Genomic DNA, 9,167 nt, shown 5'->3' with positions numbered 1-9,167 from the left:
GTCAATAGTGGAGTGGACTGAGCTGCATGTGGGTGAGCAAAGGCTACGCAGATACCGTTCCCAACACAAGGCTCGCACAATCGCGTTATAAGCCCCCAACGTCGTCTTCCAAGCAGCGCTGCATAGAAGGCACTAGGATTAGTCAAGGGTTATGGTTAGGGTCAGGTGCCTTGAAGTCCACGGTCGCGCAGCGCTGCCTTGAAGTTGATGGTGGAGGCTTAAAACACCATTGAGCGCAAGGCTCACAGACACTGAAGAACCCTCTCATAGTTTACACAAGCTATGCAGACGATGGGCCCCCGTTGGAAATACAAGACATGACTCGCACTTGCATCGTATTACAAAGATCTCAACAACACATTTTGCTACACAAGTATGTGTCAAGCCCTCCTTGCGTAGCTCAATGTGACTATACTAAAACTATGATTCAGCCCTTAATGTAACTACATTTACCATGACACATAAACGTTTAGGTCTCTTGCTGCCTATTTACTGCCTCTGCCTGAAGCACGGCAGAACCAGAGGTGTGTGCACACATAATAAATATGTGGATATTTTAACTCCACAATTTCGTTATCTGGATATTTTTTGAGAGGAAAACACCTAACAAAACACCTAACATGATGACATTGTTGTTATGTTACTGTTTATTCTAGAGATCACGGATCAAGTTCAAGTTGGGCTCTGTAAAGTACCTTCAGACATATATGATGGCTATTTATACATGTTGATATATTCAATAATAGATAACATACTGACTCATAAGTCATTCGTTTTGATCTGTAGCCCCCCCGCTGGACTGGACCCCCCGAAAGGAGGGTAGGGCAGACACAGTTTTCTGTGAATATCTCGAAAACCGTGGGGTTTAGGAGGACCTTTTTTTTTTTGTATGTTGATCTCAAGGGGCCATGTCTACCCATTCCATAACCACTCATTTCATGTATAGCGCCACCTAGTTAAACACAAAAAAGTAAAAATGAGGTGTTGTAATTGAAGGTATCTGTGACCTAACATAATCAAAACTGCACGAAATTGGAAGTGTAGGATCATTATGACACCCTCTGTATGCACGCCAAGTTTTGTGGAATTCCGCTCATGGGGGGCCACAAAATAAATTAATTTATGTTACTATACACCAACTGGCCTGTAGGTGGCCGGAGACAGTTTTCTGTGAATATCTCGAGAACAGTAGGGCCTAGGAGGTCCACCTTTTTTATGTATGTTGGTCTTAAGGGGGCATGTCAACCCATCCCATTACCACTTATTTCATGTATAGCGCCACCTAGTTAAAAATTAAAAAGCAAAAAATTAGGTGTTTTCATCACAATATCTCTGGCTGACAAGGTCAAAACTGCACGAAATTAAAAGTGTAGGATCATTATGACACCCTCCGAATGCATGCCAAGTTTTGTGTACTTTCGTTCATGGGGGGCCTTACAATAAAATAATTTATGTGTACATTTAGTGACGTACACCAACAAGGATTCCCGGGACACTGAAAGACCGGGGTACATGAAATTTGGTGGGCATGTACCCCCACATGGATAGCATGGAACCGTCATTTTTCATTTTTGATCTGTAGCCCCCCCGCTGGACTGGACCCCCCGAAAGGAGGGTAGGGCAGACACAGTTCTCTGTGAATATCTTGAGAACTGTAGGGCCTAGGATGACCATTTTTTTCCGTATGTTTGCCTCCAGGGGTCATGTTAACCCATTTCATGTGCACACATGTGCACAAACAGATACACACACACACACACACACACATTCACAGTAATTATACGTATGACACATACTCACACAGTAGACATATGTACGCTTGCATGCGCAGGCACATCCGCAGGCACGCACACAAGCACGCACACACACACACACACACACACACACACACACAACATAAACATAACACAAACAATCAAGAATTTCTCAGAATTATGAACAGGCAAAATGGAGGTGGGGGTTGTATAAAATGAATTTTACATGTGAAATCTATGAACTAATCATGTTTTGGTACTTGTTGTCTAGCAGATACCAGTGAGAATTGAGTGTGGATAATGCAATTTAGTGAGACAGTTAGAATCATATAGGCCTTTCAGCGTGATTTCTTTTTGTGGAAAAAATGTGCTGGACTGGGCGGCGGTCATATTTTGTACCGCTCTGCGGTACATCTAGTTCATCTTCAAGTCAGTGGTTCCTCCATTTTACAAATGCAAATGTCATGACTCACACTAGACACTTGTGTAATATTCAGACTACAGTTTAGTGAAAAGCAAAGTGAATAGCAAATCACTGACTACGTTTGAAGATGATAAAACATGAGCATAAATACATTTGGATTTTGTACCAAGTAGCACATAATGTCAAGGAATGCAAATCAAGAATGCAAGTCACACTGAGGGGAAAAACTAGAATATAGGCCAAGAGCCCAAATGCTGCTACAGGGGGGGGGGGGCAGTAATTAACCCAGTCTCTCTCTCTGCCTCTCTCAGGGAAGGGCTTCCTGTTTGTGATCAGAGGGATAAATGCCCAGTACTGATCTTACAGCCGTCCCCACGGGACTTGACCCAACCAATCTGCACGTTCACCAAACTGTGAGCCAAACCAGAGTGACCGCTGGGTGAGTTTGAAACATATCAAGAGGCATCCAGAAAGGTATAGAGAAACAACATTTAACCCTGTTTACACTATTCTACCCAACATGTACCTGCTATGCTATAAGCTTTTCTTCTGTGACTTCTATTTGAGCAGTGTGTGTTGGTGTTAATGTAATAACTGGACCGCTATAAGCAGGTACATGAATTCAGGCACTATGCACATGCACTTCACCACAACCACCATCACATTCCAATAGTGTTCACAAAAAAACTAAAATAAACCTTCAGTTTCAAACAGCATTATTTTCTTCTCCCTGGGGACATACAACAACGACCTTTACCTACAGTGCCCACCAGAGAGATTTAGTGCATGACAACAGCCATAGTGTCAACCTTTCCCACCAACAACAGCATTACAGGCAACCTAATCCATCATGCCATCATTACTCTCCTCAACAACCAGAGTCAGACAGGTGAAGCTGGACGCGTTGACCCGTGTGCTAATGGTGGACATTCTCAATGCCACTCTCCTGGCTTCCCAGTAGGACATCAGCTCTGGGAAGAGGACCCCCATCAGAGCGAAACCCAAACCTGAAGCATGTCGGAGGTAGGCTATATATCAGGCATAAAGAGAGAGAGAGAGAGAGAGAGAGAGAGAGAGAGAGAGAGAGAGAGAGAGAGAGAGAGAGAGAGGTGCAGAATTCTGCCATAAACTGACAAATGGGTGTCAGCTGCATGAACACACAAATACACAGCGCACTCAACATCCGACACGTGGGCTGTTCTGACACAGCATCAACAGAAATGATCTATTGGGACACGGGCACAACACCACAGAAATAGAAAATGATGATCACCTCCGCAAGCATCAGAAACCTAACCAAAAACTATTGAGTAACAGCATTTGTTTTTAAGCTTAGTTCAGTGACCTACACAGACAACGCACAGTAGAAGACCACAGTCTACAATCTAATTGTATCAATTGATCCCTCTAGATCTATTATCTCTCTGTAAAACATACTATCAAGTGGTCAGTGGTCAATGGTCAGAGGCAAAAGGCAACTTCCACTGACTGGGTAAATCACCTGTAGACAGTCTATACTTCAGCATATTGTACAGCATAAATATTCAAAGGCGAAAGACAAATGACTCTTCAAACAGGATAAAACAACTTGTTAGAATAACTTGGACATCACAGATCATAGCAACACGTTCTGGCATCTGGATCAAGTAATCATCAGCAAAGCAGTTTCATAGCACCACGGGCACTTTGTCTCCGATAGGCTCATCTGACGTCGCCCAACACATATGCCCCATACGGGCACCAGGCGAGTATGCCAAGCTGGCATCACCCCCTAATCTGTGAGCAATGGAGGGCTCTTACTGGCAGAGCTGAGGTTGCTGCCTGGCAGTTATGCTCCGGGCCGGACCAAACGGGGTGCTGACGGGGCTGCACTGTGCTGCCGCGGTAACAGAACACTGGTGCCAGCAGGTGAGCGGACTCTGGGTTGACGGCCTGGTTCTGTTTTAGGGGTCTGACCCCACAGAACCTTCTAGCACCTTCTAGGCTCCGTCATGTGCAGCTGTCACTCAGACACACTGACACACACACACAAATAAATAAATAAATAAATACAGGCAACACACACATACACTCTCACACACGGTGAAAAAAAACATAATAAACACACACATTTGCACAAATATACCCAAAGGGCTCTAAGAGTATATTTATCTTATAAAACCACACGTTGAACTTCTTGTCAACACACACACACACACACACACACACACACAGAAAACACACAGCCATGTGCATACCCACTCAGACACACAGACACCAAAGTGCCTTGGCATATGAACCAGAATATTTGTAAAGGGAAATGGCACAAGTGCGGTGTAGAGTTTCAACGGGGTGGGGGGGCAAACGGGGTGGGGGGGCAAATCCTGACCAAAGTTCAGTAACGCTAACATCCAGTGCAGTGTTACTGGAGGGGAGCCAGAGCTCAAACACACACACACACACATATTTGACTGACATCACGCTCTGCCATGCTGTCCTTTCGGAGAGCACAGATCATGCTCTGAATAAACAAATGACAATTCCAGCACCAAAGTCTCAAAGTGCCAGACCGTGTTCGGAGAGCACAGTGTGGCAGTTTACGAACGTGCCCTGAGTATATGTTTAGGGTATTAATGCATGGGACAATGTTACTGGGCAACCACATAACCAATCCCATGTATTCTGAGAGGATGATCATGAGGTTGCCTTATCGTCATACTAAAGAGTTGCCAGTCATCCTGCTAGCATCAGCTTTACTGCGTCAAGAGTGTCGTGTAGTGAAGATCCACACTGTTGCATTCTATTGATTAGCCTGCATTACTGCTTTTGAGCATTAGGAAGACTGTGGCTTCATATTCTGAGATGGACATTTTAAAGTACTTTATTTCAATTGCTTACTGGGTATACTTCTCCTTGGAGTGGTCTTTGATCTCCACATGCTTAAAAGGTGGCACAGATGGGGCAAAGCGCCTTCCCACCTCAATTTACCAAAAATGACAGAGGCTGCCTCGCCGCAGATTAGATTTGCCCACAGCTAAATGAAAGCAAATTACTTTTGTATTCGGTCAGCGGGAAAAGCCATTCCTGGCAAGTCCCGGTTCCCAGAATGGTCCGCAAAAGCATCCATTTGATAGCGCAGAAATTACTTCCTGTAGCGCAGTGTAATCAAGCAGAGAGGAGGGATCCCCAACAGCTTCAACAAGTTACAGCTGCAGCACACACATGGCCTTCTGACTAAAAGAAACATGTGCTGAGCCCTTCCCCAATCTGGTGCAAACAGCATTACTGTACCTTGTGTGTGTGTGTGTGTGTGTCTGTGTCTGTATGTGTCTGTGAGTGAGTGAGTGAATCAGTGAGTGATGTGTAAGTGTGTGTGTGTGTGTGTATGTATATGAGTGAGTGAGTGAGTGAGTGAGTGAGTGAGTGAGTGAGTGAGTGAGTGAGTGAGTGAGTGAGTGAGTGAATGCCTGTGTCTGTACCTTTTCTGTGTTCATGTGATTGAATGTCTGGTCTCTCTCAGACTAAATATTTGGTCCCTATTCTTTGTTCAGACAGCACTGGCCCGGACCCATCAAACATCAGTGGCTGCTGTTTGCACAGCCTGATATCTGAATGCCTTCAGCTGATAGTGAGGTCTCTTATCACAGCACAAAGAGCACTTATGTAAAGATTTGGAAAAGAATTAAAAGAATGCACAAACTTGTCTTTGGGTAATGCTCCTTAAATGGGTCTTTGCCATGTTTCAACTCTTTCAGACATGATAAGTTATATAAGAAATATTTAAACGTACATAGACATAGACTTACAGGGTAAACCATTTAGTTCTGTGTGTTGTATGTTACTTTGGCCAGCCAAAAGTTTCTATATTGCTGATGTTCCTGATGCAAATGCAATCATTTGTTGTTAATGATCTTAAAGAGAATTGGGAATATGTCCTAATCAGTGCAAATGACAAAATTCAAATGCCTAGGAACACTGTCCTCAGGTGCGGTTTCCAAAAGGGCAACTACATTTACCACCATCTTACAGTAATGACAAGCCTCAAACAGCTCTCTGTTTGCAGTAATAACAATGGTACTCTAATTCAGGTTCTTGAAAAAAAAACCCTTCTAGATCCATCTACCCACTTTGGTTTTTCACTTTGGTGTCGACTTTCAGGAGCCAAGCTTAGAGTAACAACTTAAGAGACTAGGAATTCCAATCATATAAATACCTCTGTGAGAGAGTGTACACACATACCATAGGGTAGGGGGCATACCGTAAAGACCATCACGGGCAGCCAGATTAAAATATAAATGACACTGCATTTAGTAGATTAACATTCCATTACCAATGAGCGCAGTGTTATGCTATGAAGTCCTTGAATTACCTTTATGTCATGAGCTGTTCATTTATTTCATGTGGGGAAGTGTTTTGTTTATGTGCAGTGCATTCTGGGTACATCCAGTAAATGTCTCGCTGAAGTGCTGGACCGATGACAGTTATATCAATTTGAGACATGAGCCCTCGCGCTTTTGAGCTCCCAAAGAATCGTCATTAGCTTAAGCCCAAGAATTCAGACTAAAAATAATAACACGATTACTGGCAGTGCCATTGCCATCTGGGAATTGCATATAGCCTACTGATGACCGCAAAGCACCTGCTCTGTGAAATCTAGACGTCTGCTCATATCTTAAACCACTTTACAACAAGGACAAAACTTGTACATCAGAATAAATAAATAATAACAATAATAATTTACTGTCATCATGACATCATCAGCCTATTTCTACCTGTTATACCCATCCTGCAGCATCAAGCCTCAGAAATGTAGGCTAATCTGTTGGAAAATCCCTCCAAGTAAATTTCAATTTCAATTAAATTTTATTTATAGAGCGCAAAAACATTACACGTCTCATGGCGCTTTACAGAGTGTTAGACAAGATGTTAGACAGAGTGTTAAATCTCAATGCCATATAGGAGTAACCTCTTTCTGATCCAAACTTCAATGTAAACATTTTGCATCAGACTCAAGAGAGTTAATATGTAATATTGTTTGCTGCTATAATCAGGTTACTGCTAACAGCTAGCATGAGATGTCTCATCTCTGTGATAACCACTCCGCCTTGACAAGTGTGAAAACTCGTGGAGATTTATGTGAAGCTTCAAGCTTGTAGAACAGATTTAACTGGATCACCCCTCTTCATCCAAACTGGAAATTCCTTAATCATGGGTGCAAACAAGCAGAATCATTTATTTTTACTTCTCAACTTACTCATGCTTTCACCTGCCCATGGCAGCCCACGGCCCACCCGTAGATTTCCCTCCATCCAAGTCTCTGAGCTCTCCAACAGAGAGGGAGAGTGGGAGTGAACACTATCTGGCCAAACATCACCGTCATGCCAATAGGAGTCAAGCTACAATCTCAGGCTTTTCAAACATTGTCAGAAACCCATATGACAGCTTTCACCTTCATTCTGTGTTATGTGTGAGTGTGTGAGTGTGTGTGTGTGTGTGTGTGTGTGTGTGTGACAACACTGGGGGTCTTTCCCACAATTCAAGTGGTCTACAGGGAATCTTAAATCCGTCTGAGCAACCGGCCTGAACAATGATTGCTGATAGTCTGACCTCTTTCAGTTCTCACTGCCAGCTCAACTGGAACCAAACTTGTGGTCTTAAGAAAGAACGTGGTCTCAAAAATACATCTCTTTACTATAACTGATGAGAAAATATCACGCCTTCATTGTTGACAGTACAGCTAAAGAATAGTCTCAAATTATAGCCATAATGGTACACAGAACTTCAACCCACAATGGAAAACGCCAACCTTTAGGACATTCGAACCCAAAGACAGTTATTTAACATTCATTAAATGTCCCTTGCAGCTATCAGCTTTGAAGTGGACGACAACCTCTATTCATAGCAATGAAAAAAAAAAAAAACATGAATTCATCAAGAACAAAAAAAATCACTCAGTCAACAAAACATCAGCAACACTGAAATAATCAAAACAAAGTCACATAGAACTTGGTTCCTCAGAGGATTAACCTTGTCCTTAAAGACACCCTCCCCAGTAACTTAGCCACAATTCCTGAATACTAACAATGAAGCACTGAAGTAACTGCGTTTATATCGACAGACACACAGTAGATAAACAAAACACACAATATACACACCTTGGACGTATGAAAATATTCCTCACGTCACCCCCTGCTGACATGGATTAGTGACGTGTGTATCTCAACTCTAAAATAGGCTCTGCAGCCTGACGCCGTCGCACAGATCCCTATTGGCAGGATCGAGTTGCTACAGCTACTGCCTTTCGGCTGACTGGGCCGCTGGACTCTGGAGGAAGCCAGTGCAGTCCACCCAGCGTCCCCTGCTCTGACCCGAGGGCACTCAGTGGGACTGGAAGGGCTGCTGGAGAAGTCTGGATGAGCCGTCTTGTCTGAGGTGTTGAGAGACTGCCTGCCTCTGTGTGGTGTGTGTGTGTGTGTTTGCTTATCTTAGAGTGTGTGTGTAGGAGTTAATGCGAGAAAGTGTGTGTACTTTTGAGTGTGAGAGAGAAAGAGTTGGTGTGTGTGTGTGTGCCATTTGGCAGTTGGTGTGTAGAAGGGACTCAGCTCCAGCTAATGATCTCTTGTTGAATTTCACACAGGGCTGTCCCACCAATCTAGCAACCAATATCCCCCCTACACACACACACACACACACACACCACACATACATAATCCTGTAAGCTGCTGCTGTGTGCTACAGCTGGTGTGTGCTACAGCTGGTGCGTGTGTATGTGTGTATGTGTGTGTAAGAGATTGCCAGGTAAATAGGCAGGTGAGAATGAGAGGGGACTCAGGCACAAGAACTGCCTTTCTGCACTCAATTCTCAGTCCACCAATGGCAACACTGAGCCCTGCAGACAGACTCAGGTGACGAGGAGGTCAGAGCAATATCAACGTGAAACGTGGCCCTAGTCAAGGTGAGATCACAGCGGAAGAAAAATTAAAATTTCAAATCACAGAAACTTCTACAAT

General features: G+C 43.6%; 1 protein-coding gene across 2 annotated transcripts in view; it reads right to left on the bottom strand.

Annotated features, from left to right (window-relative positions):
• plce1 (phospholipase C, epsilon 1) overlaps positions 1 to 9,167 on the bottom strand; it is a 73,962-nt gene that overhangs the window by 46,525 nt on the left and 18,270 nt on the right. The window lies entirely within an intron of this gene.

This window comes from Alosa sapidissima, chromosome 24 (assembly GCF_018492685.1).
Source record: "Alosa sapidissima isolate fAloSap1 chromosome 24, fAloSap1.pri, whole genome shotgun sequence".
NCBI classification, from domain to species: domain Eukaryota; kingdom Metazoa; phylum Chordata; class Actinopteri; order Clupeiformes; family Clupeidae; genus Alosa; species Alosa sapidissima.
This window is presented reverse-complemented; position numbering and strand designations above follow the sequence as displayed.